General features: G+C 40.7%; 1 pseudogene across 1 annotated transcript in view; it reads left to right on the plus strand.

Annotated features, from left to right (window-relative positions):
- LOC309832249 (chromobox protein homolog 1-like) overlaps window positions 1–8,760 on the plus strand; it is a 37,068-nt pseudogene extending 28,308 nt beyond the window's left edge. The window contains exon 2 of the transcript in view: window positions 8,120–8,760. The product of the transcript in view is annotated as a chromobox protein homolog 1-like (transcript). The remainder of the gene's footprint in view (window positions 1–8,119) is intronic.
- The last annotated feature ends 7,138 nt before the right edge of the window (window positions 8,761–15,898 follow it).

Here is a 15,898-nt window from a genome sequence, read left to right on the forward strand (position 1 = left end):
CCAGGCAGATTCTTTTTGTTTATTTATTTGTTTTGTTTTTAATTTTATTTTTTAAAATTATTTTTACATTTTTACATTTTATTTTTTTATACAGCAGGTTCTTATGAGTTATCTATTTTATACATATTAGTGTATATATGTCAATCCCAATCTCACAATTCATCACAGCAGCACCACCACCCCCGGCTTTCCCCCCTTGGTGTCCATACATTTGTTCTCTACATCTGTGTCTCTATTTCTGCTCTGCAAATCAGTTCATCTGTACCATTTTTCCATGCATTAATATACGATATTTGTTTTTCTCTTTCTGACTTACTTCACTCTGTATGACAGTCTAGGTCCATCCACATCTCTACAAATGACCCAGTTTTGTCCCTTTTTATGGCTGAGTAATATTCCATTGTATATATGTACCACATCTTCTTTATCCATTCGTCTGTTGATGGGCATTTAGGTTGCTTCCATGACCTGGCTATTGCAAATAGTGCTTCAATGAACATTGGGGTGCATGTGTCTTTTTGAATGATGGTTTTCTCTGGGTATAGGCCCAGTAGTGGGGTTTCTGGGTCATATGGTAATTCTACGTTTACTTTTTCAAGGAACCTCCATACTGTTCTCCATAGTGGCTGTATCAATTTACATTCCCACCAACAGTGCAGGAGGGTTCCCTTTTCTCCACACCTTCTCCAGGATTTATTGTTTCTAGATTTTTGGATGATGGCCATTCTGACTGGTGTGAGGTGATACCTCATTGTGGTTTTGATTTGCATTTCTCTAATGATCAGTGATGTTGACCAGCTTTTCATGTGTTTGTTGGCCATCTGTATGTCTTCTTTGGAGAAATGTCTATTGAGGTCTTCTGCCCATTTTTGGGTTGGGTTGTTTGTTTTTTTAATATTGAGCTGCATGAGCTGTTTATATATTTTGGAGATTAATCCTCTGTCCATTGATTTGTTTGCAAATATTTTCTCCCATTCTGAGGGTTGTCTTCTCATCTTGTTTGTAGTTTCCTTTGCTGTGCAAAAGTTTTGAAGTTTCATTAGGTCCCATTTGTTTATTTTTGTTTTTATTTCCATTACTCTAGGAGTTGGATCAAAAAAGATCTTGCTGTGATTTATGTCAAAGAGTGTTCTTCCTATGTTTTCCTCTAAAAGTTTTATAGTGTCCAGTCTTACATTTAGGTCTCTAATACATTTTGAATTTATTTTTGTGTATGGTGTTAGGGAGAATTTCATTCTTTTACATGTAGCTGTGCAGTTTTCTCAGAACCACTTACTGAAGAGACTGTCTTTTCTCCATTGTATATCCTTGCCTCCTTTGTCATAGATTAGTTGACCATAGGTGTGTGGGTTTATCTCTGGGCTTTCTATCCTGTTCCATTGATCTATATTTCTGTTTTTGTGCCAGTACCTTTTTGTCTTGATTACTGTAGCTGTGTAGTATAGTCTGAAGTCAGGGAGTCTGATTCCTCCAGCTCCGTTTTTTTTCCCTCAAGACTGCTTTGGCTATTCGGGGTCTTTTGTGTCTCCATACAAATTTTAAGATTTTTTGTTCTAGTTCCATAAAAAATGCCATTGGTAATTTGATAGGGATTGCATTGGATCTGTAGATTGCTTTGGGTGGTATAGTCATTTTCACAATATTGATTCTTCCAATCCAAGAGTTCTATCTCTCCATCTGTTTGTGTCATCTTTGATTTCTTTCATCAGTCTCTTACAGTTTTCTGAGTACAGGTCTTTTGGCAGGAGGATTCTTAACCACTGTGCCACCAGGGAAGCCTTCTCCTATGTTTTCTTCTAATGTTTTATAGTTTTATGTTGACATGATCCATTTTGAGTTAATTTTTGCATAACATATGGGACTTAGGTCAAAGTACAATTTTTTTTCTATGAATGTCCAGTTGCTTCAGCACAATTTATTGAAAGGACTAGTCATCCTTCACTGAATTGCTTTTACACCTGTGTCAAAATTCCAATGGGAAAGACTCCCCCAGCCAGCCCAACAAGAAGTGCCAGTAGGGATTGGTTCAAGATGGTGGAGTAGAAGGATGTGCTCTCACTCCCTCTTGCGAGAGCACCAGAATCACAACTAACTACTGAACAATCATGTACAGGAAGAAACTGGAGCTCACCAAAAAAGATACCCCACATCCAAAGACAAAGGAGAAGCAATGAGATGCTTAGGAGGGGTGCAATCACAATAAAATCAAATCCCATAATGGCTGGGTGGGTGACTCAAAAACTGGAGAACACTTATACCACTGAAGTCCACCCGCTGGAGTGAAGGTTCTGAGCCCCAAGTCAGGGTTCCCAACCCTGGAGATCCGGCAACGGGAGGAGGAATTCCTAGAGATTCAGAGGTTGAAGCCTAGTGGGATTTAATTGCAGGGCTTTGACAGGACTGGGGGAAACAGAGAGAGACTCCACTCTTGGAAGGCACACACAAAGTAGTGTGTGCATTGCGACCCAGGGGAAGGAGCAGTGACCCCATAGGATACTGAACCAGACCTACCTGCTAGTGTTGGAGGGTCTCCTGCAGAGGCGGGGGGTGGCTGTGGCTCACCGTGTGGACAAGGACACGGGCAGCAGAAGTTCTGGGAAGTAGTCCTTGGTGTGAGCCGTCCCAGAGTCTGCCCTTAGCCCCATCAAAGAGCTGGGTAGTCTCCAGTGCTGGGTTGCCTCAGGCCAAACAACCAACAGGGAGGGAACCCAGCCCCACCCATCAGCAGACAAGCTGATTAAAGCTTTACTGAGCTCTGCCCACCAGAGCAACAGCCAGCTCTACCCACCACCAGTCCCTCCCATCAGGAAGCTTGCACAAGCTTCTAAGATAGCCTCATCCACCAGAGGGCAGAAGCAGAAGAAAGAAGAACTACAATTCTGCAGGCTGTGGAAGGAAAACTACATTCACAGAAACACAGACAAAATGAAAAGGCAGAGGACTTTGTACCAGGTGAAGGAACAAGATAAAACCCCAGAAAAACAACTAAATGAAGTGAAGATAGGCAACCTTCCAGAAAAAGAATTCAGAGTAATGATAGTGAAGATGATCCAGGACCTCGGAAAAAGAATGGAGGCAAAGATCAAGAAGATACAAGAAATATTTAACAAAGACCGAGAAGAATTAACAAATAAACAGAGATGAACAATACAATAACTGAAATGAAAACTACACTAGAGGGAATCAATAGCAGAATAACTGAGGCAGAAGAACGGATAAGTGACCTGGAAGACAGGACAGTGGAATTCACTGCTGCAGAACAGAATAAATAAAAAAGAAAGAAAAGAAATGAAGAGGGTCTAAGAGACCTCTGGGACAACATTAAATGCAACAACATTCACATTATAGGGGTCCCAGAAGGAGAAGAGAGAGAAAGGACATGGGAAAATACTTAAAGAGATTATAGTTGAAAACTTCCCTAACATGAGAAAGGAAATAGCCACCCAAGTCCAGGAAGTGCAGAGAGTCCCATACAGGATAAACCTAAAGAGAAACATGCCGAGACACATAGTAATCAAGTTGGCAAAAAATTAAAGACAAAGAAAAAATTTGAAAGCAACAAGGGAAAAATGACTAATAACATACAAGGGAACTCCCATAAGGCTAACAGTTGATTTCTCAGCAGAAACTATAAGCCAGAAGGGAGTGGCATGACATACTTAAAGTGATGAAAGGGAAGAACCTGCAACCAAGATTACTCTACCCAACAAAGATCTCATTCAGATTCGATGGAGAAATCAAAAGCTTTACAGACAAGCAAAACCTAAGAGAATTCAGCACCACCAAACCAGCTCTACAACAAATGCTAAAGGAACTTCTCTAAGTCAGAAGCACAAGAGAAGAGAATGACCTACAAAAACAAACCCAAAACAATTAAGAAAATGGTAATAGGAACATACATACCAATAATTACCTTAAACATGAATGGATTAAATGCTCCAACCAAAAGACACAGGCTTGCTGAATGGATTCAAAAACAAGACCCATATATATGCTGTCTACAAGAGACCCACTTCAGACCTAGAGACACATACAGACTAAAAGTGAAGGGATGGAAAAAAATATTCCATGCACATGGAAATCAAAAGAAAGCTGGAGTAGCAATACTCATATCAGATAAAATAGGCTTTACAATAAAGAATGTTACAAGAGACAAGGAAGGACACTACATAATGATCAAGGGATCAATCCAAGAAGAAGATATAACAATTATAAATATATATGTACCCAACGTAGGAGCACCACAATACACAAGGCAAATGCTAACAGCTATAAAAGAGGAAATCAACAGTAACACAATAATAGTGGGGGACTTTAACACCTCACTTACACCAATGGACAGATCATCCAAACAGAAAATTAATAAGGAAGCAGAAGCTTTAAATGACACAATAGACCAGATAGATTTAATTGATATTTATAGGACATTCCATCCAAAAACAGCAGGTTACACTTTCTTCTCAAGTGCGCACAGAACATTCTCCAGGTTAGATCACATCTTGGGTCACAAATCAAGCCTAAGTAAATTTAAGAAAATTGAAATCATATCAAGCATCTTTCCCGACCACAAAACTATGAGGTTAGAAATCAATTACAGGGGAAAAAAAAGTAAAAAACACAAACACATGGAGGCTAAACAATACGTTACTAAATAACCAAGAGATCACTGAGGAGATCAAAAATACCTAGAGACAAATGACAATGAAAACACGATGATCCAAAACCTATGGGACGCAGCAAAAGCAGTTCTAAGAGGGAAGTTTATAGCAATACAGGCCTGCCTCAAGAAATAAGAAAAATCTCAAATAAACAATCTACCTTACACCTAAAGGAACTAGAGAAAGAAGAACAAACAAAACCCAAAGTTAGCAGAAGGAAAGAAATCATAAAGATCAGAGCAGAAATAAATGAAATAGAAACAAGAAACAATAGCAAAGGTCAATTAAACTAAAAGCTGGTTCTTTGAGAAGATAAACAAAATTGATAAACCATTAGCCAGACTCATCAAGAAAAAGGGAGAGGACTCAAATCAATAAAGTTACAAATGAAAAAGGAGAAGTTACAACAGACACCACAGAAATACAAAGCATCCTAAGAGACTACTACAAGCAACTCTATGCCACTAAAATGGACAACCTGGAAGAAATGGACAAATTCTTAGAAAGGTATTACCGTCCAAGACAGAACCAGGAAGAAATAGAAAATATGAACAGACCAATCACAGGTAATGAAATTGAAACTGTGATTAAAAATCTTCCAGCAAACAAAAGTCCAGGACCAGATGGCTTCACAGGTGAATTCTATCAAACATTTAGAGAAGAGCTAACACCCATCCTTCTCAAACTCTTCCAAAAAATTGCAGAGGAAGGAACACTCCCAAACTCATTCTATGAGGCCACCATCACCCTGATAAGAAAACAAAACAAAGATACTACAAAAAAAAATTACAGACCAATATCACTGATGAATATAGATGCAAAAATCCTCAACAAAATACTAGCAAGCAGAATTCAACAACATATTAAAACGATCATGCACCATGATCAAGTGGGATTCATCCCAGGGATGCAAGGATTCTTCAATATATGCAAATCATTCAATATGATACACCATATTAACAAATTGAAGAATAAAATCCATATGATCATCTCAATAGATGCAGAAAAAAACTTTTACAAAATTCAACACCCATTTATGATAAAAACTCTCCAGAAAATTGGCATAGAGGGAACCTACCTCAACATAATAAAGGCCATATATGACAAATCCATAGCAAACATCATTCTCAATGGTAAAAAACTGAAAGCATTTCCTCTAAGATCAGGAACAAGACAAGGATGTCCACTCTCACCACTATTATTCAACATAGTTTTGGAAGAACTAGCCATGGCAATCAGACAAGAAAAAGAAATAAAAGGAATACAAATTAGAAAAGAAGAAGTAAAACTGTCACTGTTTGCTGATGATATGATACTATACATAGAGAATCCTAAGGATGCCACGAGAAAACTAGAGCTAATCAATGAATTTGGTAAAGTTGCATGATACAAAATTAATGCACAGAAATATCTTGCATTCCTATACACTAACAACAATGATCAGAGAGAGAAATTAAGGAAACAATCTCATTCACCATTGCAACAAAAAGAATAAAATACCCTAGGAATCAACCTACCTAGGGAGACAAAAGACCTATATGCTGAAAACTATAAGACACTGATGAAAGAAATCAAAGATGACACAAACAGATGGAGAGATATACCATGTTCTTGGGTTGGAAGAATCAATACTGTGAAAATGACTCTACTACCCAAAGCAATGTACAGATTCAATGCAATCCCTATCAAATTACCAGTGGCATTTATTACAGAACTAGAACAGAAAATCTTAAAATTTTTATGGAGACACAAAAGACCCCAAATAGCCAAAGCAGTCTTGAGGGAAAAAAATGAGCTGGAGGAATCAGACTCCCTGACTTCAGACTATACTACAAAGCTACAGTAATCAAGGCAATATGGTACTGGCACAAAAACAGAAATATAGATCAATGGAACAGGATAGAAAGCCCAGAGATAAACCCATGCACCTATGGTCAACTAATCTATGACAAAGGAGGCAAGGATATATAATGGAGAAAAGACAGTCTCTTCAGTAAGTGGTTCTGGGAAAACTGTACAGCTACACGTAAAAGAATGAAATTAGAACAGTCCCTAACACCATACACAAAAATAAACTCAAAATGTATTAGAGACCTAAATGTAAGACTGGACACTATAAAACTCTTAGAGGAAAACATAGGAAGAACACTCTTTGACATAAATCACAGCAAGATCTTTTTTGATCCAACTCCTAGAGTAATGGAAATAAAAACAAAAATAAACAAATGGGACCTAATGAAACTTAAAAGCAAAGGAAACTACAAACAAGATGAGAAGACAACCCTCAGAATGGGAGAAAATATTTGCAAACAAATCAATGGACAAAGGATTAATCTCCAAAATATATAAACAGCTCATGCAGCTCAATATTAAAAAAACAACCCAATCGAAAAATGGGCAGAAGACCTCAATAGACATTTCTCCAAAGAAGATATACAGATGGCCAACACACACATGAAAAGCTGGTCAACATCACTGATCATTAGAGAAATGCAAATCAAAACCACAATGAGGTATCACCTCACACCAGTCAGAATGGCCAACATCCAAAAATCTAGAAACAATAAATCCTGGAGGAGGTGTGGAGAAAAGGGAACCCTCCTGCACTGTTGGTGGGAATGTAAATTGATACAGCCACTATGGAGAACAGTATGGAGGTTCCTTGAAAAAGTAAACGTAGAATTACCATATGACCCAGCAATCCCACTGCTGGGCCTATACCCAGAGAAAACCATCATTCAAAAAGACACATGCACCCCAATGTTCATTGAAGCACTATTTGCAATAGCCAGGTCATGGAAGCAACCTAAATGCCCATCAACAGACGAATGGATAAAGAAGATGTGGTACATATATACAATGGAATATTACTTAGCCATAAAAAGGAACAAAACTGGGTCATTTGTAGAGACATGGGTGGACCTAGAGACTGTCATACAGAGTGAAGTACATTAGAAAGAGAAGAACAAATACCGTATATTAATGCGTATATGTGGAACCTAGAAAAATGGTACAGATGAACCGATTTGCAGGGCAGAAATAGAGACACAGATGTAGAGGACAAATGTATGGACACCAAGGTGGGAAAGCGGTGGAGGGAGGTGGTGGTGCTGTGATGAATTGGGAGATTGGGATTGACATATATACACTAATATGTATAAAATGGATAACTACGAAGAACCTGCTGTGTAAAAAATAAATAAAATTCAAAAAATAAAGAAATGGACAGGAATGATATAAATTGCAAAATTTTACTGAAAAAAAAAGAAAAACAACCAGCTGTATAAAAATAAAATAAAATTCAGAAATTCAAAAAAAATGTAAGCATTTTCCTAGCTTATTAAAACTCCTAATAACCTTAACTAAATGTCTATAAATGACTTACCATGTGTCTGTGCCATGACTTTTTAACCATTGTTTTCATGTTTACTTGTTAAATAATTATTTTCCTCAAAAAAAAGCGCCAGTAGCGTGGCCCTGATTCTTCTGAGGCTCGTGGGCGCTGCTCTGAGCAGCGTCACCCTTTATAGCAGAAAGCTGGCGGGCACTGTGGGGGAAAAACAAAACAAGCAGCAAGTGAAGGAGGTGCTAGAAGAAGAGGAAAAAGAATGTGTGGTAGAAAAAGTTCTCGACCATCGAGTGGTAAAGGGCCAAGTGGAGTACCTCCTAAAACGGAAGGGGTTCTTAGATGAGGACGACACATGGGAGCCAGAAGAAAACCTGGATTGCCCCGACCTCATTGCCGAGTTCCTGCAGTCACAGGAAACAGCACACGAGACAGACAAATCAGAGGGGGGCAAACGCAAAGCTGATTCTGATTCGGAAGATAAGGGGGAGGAGAGCAAACCAAAGAAGAAAGAAGAGTCAGAAAAGCCACGAGGCTTTACTCAGGGTTTGGAACTGGAGTGGATTATTGGAGCTATAGACTCCAGTGGAGAACTCATTTTCCTGATGAAATGGAAAAACTGATGAGGCTGACCTGGGCCCTGCCAAGGAAGCCAATGTCAAGTGCCCACAGGTTGTCATATCCTCCTATGAGGAAAGGCTGACGTGGCATTCCTACCCCTCAGAGGATGATGACAAAAAAGATGACAAGAATTAACTCTCCTGAGTACCAGCCCTTGTCACGTCTGACCGTGGGGTTCGAGTGGGGAAAGGAGTTCTACTTGTCTTGACACCATGGAGGTGGCTTGAGAAGATGTCCTTTGAAGAGCCAGTATAGTTTCTGTGCCCTACAGCAGCCCAAGTGCTTTAAAGCTGCTCTATGCTGTATAGTTTGCACACCCATCCCAGTGGAGGGGAAGGACGGTCAGTGTTTCAAGGCCACCCATTCTGAACTTCACTGAGAAAGGCAAAGGGCCTTCTACATAGGACAAAACTTGCAGGCTGGGATGTGGGAGAGCAGAAGATACTGTAGATCTTCAAAGAGCATCTCCACAACCCACAGCCTTCTTCCCAATAGTGTTAGCTCTGCATTTTTACAGCATAGCATGGATGTAGTTTTTGGCCGTTACTGGTGTATTATTTGGGGCGGGAGGGATGGGGTGGGAAAGAAGGGAGATGGGTTAGGGTCATTTTTGTTAAAATCTGGGGCCTGATTGGGTAAATGGTGAAACAAAGGAAAGAACAACTAACGATGATTTGATTCTGTGTCCAGAATATTTTATCCTTTCAAAAAATGTCATTGGCAACCTAAATGAGGACTGTGAGAGATCGTTTGTAAGCTGCGAATGCCTGAAACTTAGAAGCCAAGGTGTTCCCTGCCTCAGCATAATGCTGTTCCCAGCAAAGGACTAAGCCAGTTACGAAGTTACCGAAGCTGCCATTTTGGGGGATTGAAGCCGGCTGAGGAGGAAAAGTCTTATTGGAGTGTATACACAGGCAGGTCATTCTGTCCTAGAGGTGCTGGTTCCTGAAATTGACAAGAAGACCCTTTCTTCTCCAGTCATGAGGTTATAAATATCAGCTTCTCCATCCAAGCCACTGGCTGAAGTATCTGGGGAAGGGCAGAGGGTGGTACAGGAGGTGGGAGAGTAGGGAAAGACAAAGGCCGGTGCTCTTAGGGTGGAAAACTCTTGGAGCCTCTGTTTTTTGAACTTTGAAACCGTTGGTGGCAGAGTTCAGTCTCTGACAGCACAAGTTCACTGAAGCACTTCAAGAGTTGAATGATTTCAAAAGCCCTGGTCTCAGGAGAAGATTAAATTTTCACACTGGGGCAGTGGTTCACTTTAAAACAAAACTTTTTTTTTAATCCTAAGCATTAACTAAAACCCCAAATGCTGTCATGACTCATGAGATCCATCAGTTCTTGACATCATCTAGACCTGCATCTAGAACTCCATTGTAAAAGGCATGTGTTAGGTTTCTGTGAAAACTTTTAAATGTAAACTTCGTACCAACACTGTCAGTTCGTCTTAATAAAATTATAGATTTATATTTTAAAAATCCAGCAGCATACTTGTGTGGGTCTATTTTTGGGCTCCTCTATTTCATTGATCTATGCATCTGTCCTTCTACCAATACTCTATTGTCTTCATTACTGTAGCTATATAGTAAGGCTTATTTGGGTGATTTTATTCTTTTCCAAGATTACCTTAGATATCTAGGGCCTATGGCTTTCCTTATGAATTTTAATTTATAAATTAAAAATTATAAATTTATATAATTATAAAATTATAAAAATTAATTATAAATTAAATAATCTTTTCTATGTCTAAAAAAACCATTGCTAGGATTTTGATAGGAATTGTATTATATCTTTAATTTGGCAAGCAGTGACATCTTTACTATGTTGAGTCTTCCAATCATGAACATGATATGTCCCTCCATTTATTTAGGTCTTCTTTGATTTCTTTTATCAGTATATTATAGTTTTCAGCATATATGTTCTATATATGCTTTTGCTAGATTCATACCTAAGCATTTTTTTTAACATCTTCGTTGGTGTATAATTGCTTTACAATGGTGTGTTAGTTTCTGCTTTATAACAAAGTGAATCAGTTATACATACACATATGTTCCCATATCTCTTCCCTCTTGCATCTTCCTCCCTCCCTCCCTCCCTATCCCACCCCTCCAAGCGGTCACAAAGCACCGAGCTGATATCCCCGTGCTATGCGGCTGCTTCCCACTAGCTATCTACCTTACATTTTGTAGTGTATATATATCCATGCCTCTCTCTCTCACTTTGTCACAGCTCACCCTTCCCCCTCCCCATATCCTCAAGTCCGTTCTCCAGTAGGTCTGTGTCTTTATTCCTGTCTTACCCCTAGGTTCTTCATGAAATTTTTTTTTCTTAAATTCCATATATATGTGTTAGCATACGGTATTTGTCTTTCTCTTTCTGACTTACTTCACTCTGTATGACAGACTCTGGGTCTATCTGCCTCATTACAAATAGCTCAATTTCATTTCTTTTTATGGCTGAGTAATATTCCATTGCATATATGTGCCACATCTTCTTTATCCATTCATCCGATGATGGCCACTTAGGTTGTTTCCATCTCTGGGCTATTGTAAATAGAGCTGCAATGAACATTTTGGTACAACTCTTTTTGAATTATGGTTTTCTGAGGGTATATGCCCAGTAGTGGGATTGCTGGGTCATATGGTAGTTCTATTTGTAGTTTTTTAAGGAACCTCCATACTGTTCTCCATAGTGGCTATACCAATTCACATTCCCACCAGCAGTGCAGGAGTGTTCCCTTTTCTCCACACCCTCTCCAGCATTTATTATTTATTGTTTCTAGATTTTTTGATGATGGCCATTCTGACTGGTGTGAGATGATATCTCAGTGTAGTTTTGATTTGTATTCTCTAATGATTAATGATGTTGAGCATTCTTTCATGTGTTTGTTGGCAGTCTGTATATCTTCTTTGGAGAAATGTCTATTTAGGTGTTCTGCCCATTTTTGGATTGGGTTGTTTGTTTTTTTTTATTGAGCTGCATGAGCTGCTTGTAAATTTTGGAAATTAATCCTTTGTCAGTTGCTTCATTTGCAAATATTTTCTCCCATTCTGAGGGTTGTCTTTTGGTCTTGTTTATGGTTTCCTTTGCTGTGCAAAAGCTTTGAAGTTTCATTAGGTCCCATTTGTTTATTTTTGTTTTGATTTCCATTTCTCTAGGAGGTGGGTCAAAAAGGATCTTTTTTTTCTTTTTAACATCTTTATTGGGGTATAATTGCTTTACAATGGTGTGTTAGTTTCTGCTTTATAACAAAGTGAATCAGTCATACATAAACATATGTTCCCATATGTCTTCCCTCTTGCGTCTCCCTCCCCAAAAAGGATCTTGCTGTGATTTATGTCATAGAGTGTTCTGCCTATGTTTTCCTCTAAGAGTTTGATAGTTTCTGGCCTTACGTTTAGGTCTTTAATCCATTTTGAGCTTATTTTTGTGTATGGTGTTAGGGAGTGATCTAATCTCATACTTTTACATGTACCTGTCCAGTTTTCCCAGCACCACTTATTAAAGAGGCTGTCCTTTCTCCACTGTACATTCCTGCCTCCTTTATCAAAGATAAGGTGACCATATGTGCGTGGGTTTATCTCTGGGCTTTCTATCCTGTTCCATTGATCTATCTTTCTGTTTTTGTGCCAGTACCATACTGTCTTGATTACTGTAGCTTTGTAGTATAGTCTGAAGTCAGGGAGCCTGATTCCTCCAGCTCCGTTTTTCGTTCTCAAGATTGCTTTGGCTATTCGGGGTCTTTTGTGTTTCCATACAAATTGTGAAATTTTTTGTTCTAGTTCTGTGAAAAATGCCAGTGGTAGTTTGATATACCTAAACATTTTTAAGTTGTTGTAAATGGTACTGTATCTTTAATTTTACTTTCCTTTTTTTGTTGATGAAAAGTGGACGTTTTATTTTTTAAATATTTGTTTATTTGGTTGCGCCTGGTCTTAGTTGCGGCACGTGGGCTCCTTAGTTTTAGCTCACTGGGTCTTAGTTGCAGCAGGCAGGCTCCTTAGTTGTAGCATGCAAACTCTTAGTTGCGGCGTGCATGTGGGATCTAGTTCCCTGACCAGGGATCGAACCCAGACCCCCTGCTTTGGGAGCGTGAGTCTTCACCACTGCGCCACCAGGGAAGTCCCAAAAAGTGGACATCTTAGATAATACATTGTAGCAACTGTGGATTCTGATTTTCCTCCAAGGCTGATGTTATTGTTTTGCTTTTAGTAAATTGCCTATACTCAATCTGTGGAAACTATCTTCTCCATGGTATGTAGCCCATGATGTCTCTGCTCAGTTTAATTTATATTTTTATTTTTTTGTAAAATAAAAACTCCCGAGAGATTGCCCCTGGATCTGTATAGCACAGGAGACCAGCAATGACTGGTTTGAGGTTCTGATCAAACACTCGAGCCAGTAAGGCTTTCACCCTTTGCTCATAGGTGTGGGGCCGAGTGGGGAATCCTATTCAAAATTCAATCTGTTTTCAAGCCTATCCCCGCTTTTACTTTCCACCACAGAGCTTGAGCTTTCTTGAGTCTCCCGTGTGTGTGCACACAGCCTCCCGTTCAACCAGGGATGTGTGGAACCTCTCTGGTTCTCGCTTTTCCAGGAGTTCCTTGGTAAATTTCTATAGAGTCCACTGGTCTGCCACCTGCCCCAAGTGGGACTGCAGCCTCAGGCTAACAAAGTTGTGGGCTTTCCCCGTTCATTTCCTATTGACTTTGCTATTTTTACAGACAATGCCATTGCACACGGGTCTTTCACCTTTCCCTCCAGATCAAGCCCAACAATGAAGCTGCTAGTTTTTAGAGACACCTTCACCCTGCTAGCACTACAAACTGGGGATGAGGAGGGAAATGGAAGCAGCTCCAGGCAAGATACTCAGTGTTCTTTCCTGAAGTTCAGCAAGTTTTTCCATAAATAGATGCTTCTCAATTTTTTTAATTTACTTGCCTTTGGTCAACTTCCAGCGCCCTGAAATGGCTGGTTTAGACAAATTTGTCCTGTTTTATAGTTGCCCAACACTTTGCCAGAAATATCCAGGCATTACTGAACTTTTCAGCCTTGGACACAGCTTGGGATCCAGCTGGGATCCAGACTCTACCCTACCAGCTACAGCCCCAGTGGGTGAATCAGCCTTCTGTAAATGAAGCTCTCCATTCAAAGCAGACCTCGCGCTGCTGGGGAGGGAAGGCTCAGTGTCATGCAGCTTTGGGGCTGAGCTTGCAGGGCCAGAACTCAGTACATAACCAGCGGACTGATCCCTGCGTCTCCGACATCACTCCCCTGCCTCATCCCAAGGTACCCACTTTATCAATGGGTGCTCGTGACTGCAGATGGGCTACGTCCTAGTCTCTACATCTTCCATCAGAGAGGTCATGAGAAGTGTCATCTTTCACATAGTTCAATCTGTACAATGGATCAGATCACTGGTGGAATTGCACCATTAACCTTTAACTTTTCCAGGGACGAAAGTAGGGAGGGTGTGAATAGGACAGTAGACAGGGCTCGTGGGCTCAGCTCTGGTCCTGTTTCCACCAACTGACCCCCAAGTGCTGGCCCCTACACCCCCACCAGATCCCCTGCATGGAGGGGATCTAGGTAAGCAGGCTGACTCTGGGCCTCCACAACTACAACCAGCATTTATCCTCTATAGGCTCCACACATTTTGATTCACTGAATCCTCACAAGAACCCTAGAAAGTAAACGCTATTATCAATCCTTATTTTTACAGATGAAAAAAACATGGTGGCAGAGAGTATAAATGAAACTTGCCCAAGGATCCCCAAGAGAAAAGTTGGCAGTGACAGAATTTGAACCCAGACAATCCGGTTCCTAATCCTAAACCCAAGCTGCTAAACACCGTGTTCTCTTGCCTCCCCATATGCTACCATCTGTCGATGACCTGGTCACTATTACTGCTGGCACTAGGACAGTGCTTTTGAAATTGCAGGCTGCCTGCCTTTAAGTTGGCCATGCAATCAATTTCGTGGTTAAGCCCAGTTTTTCAATTAAATAGAAGAAACTAAAAATTCTGAACATCAGTGCGTGTTATGTGTGGTGAGGGTGGTTTTTATTTCATGAAATTTGTTTGTTATAAACGCATCCTTTTCAGACATCAGTTCTCAAATACTTCAGCAAATGACAGGAACCCATTGCAAAGGCAACACCACTGTTGATGGAAGACTAGAGCTTAGAGGAGATCTCTTTGCTTTGTTAGTTCTCATCTACCAAAGGTAACCAGAGGTGACCCACTAGCCTTGCTCTTGGACACCCTCCACAGCACACTGTTAAATGTTTCCAGAGTGCCAGGCACTGTTCGAAGCGCTTTGTTAACCTGCTCCTGGGAATTCCCTGGTGGTCCAGTGGTTAGGACTCCGTGCTTTCACTGTTGAGGTCCCAGGTTCAATCTCCGGTCAGGGAACTAAGATGCCACAAGCCGCACGGTGTGGCCAAAAATGACCCCCAAAAAACAAACCTGAATCCTCACTGCATTCAAGTGGGTACGGTTATCCTTATTTTACAGATGAGGAAACAGGCACAGAGAGGTTAAGCCACTCAGTCAAAGTTACGTGGCCCGTCGGAGTTGGAGCCAGGGTTTGGACCTGCCATGCCGATTCCAGTCCTGAGAACACCCTTCCTGGACCAGACGGCGCTGCAGCATCTCCCTGCAGAGCCTGTGGCCTGCCATGCCTATGTGGCCACCCCGTCAGCAGCCTGGAGGAATCTTGTCCTCAGGTAAGAAGACAAATCCCTGTAGGACTCCCATCCTCCACCCCATAGTAAGCCAGGGCCCTAGGAGTACAGTCTCTGCCCTCCGCATGGAATGCTCCAGGCCAGAATTCCCCCCTTTGTGTGCCTTCAAAGCACACCTCTCTCAAGATGGCTGCTGCGACCACCGCAGCTGAGGTGTCACAGCCATCACCCTCATCCAGGTAACCCTCCTGATCGCATCACTGGCTGCCATGAGATTATAAATATATTTCTGTGTGTCTGGACCGTCTCCCCACCAGAGGGCAGGCATTTTGTCTACGTGCTGCTGTGCCTCTAGCTCCTGGATGGGTGATGGCACATACGAAGAACCCCAGAAAAATCTGTTATTGACTGACCAAGAGTTTGGAGTAAAGAGGGTGAATAACCTCAAAAGCAAAACTTAACCCCCTTCAACCTGCTATCTGCTCCTGCAATGATCAAACCACTCTAGTTCATCCATCATCAACTAGCATGGTGTAAGGAGTTTGGGGTCTTCAGCGACAAAAAAAAAGATGGGCTCACACAGACGGGC

This window comes from Grampus griseus, assembly GCF_964374135.1.
Source record: "Grampus griseus genome assembly, chromosome: 14".
NCBI lineage: Eukaryota > Metazoa > Chordata > Mammalia > Artiodactyla > Delphinidae > Grampus > Grampus griseus.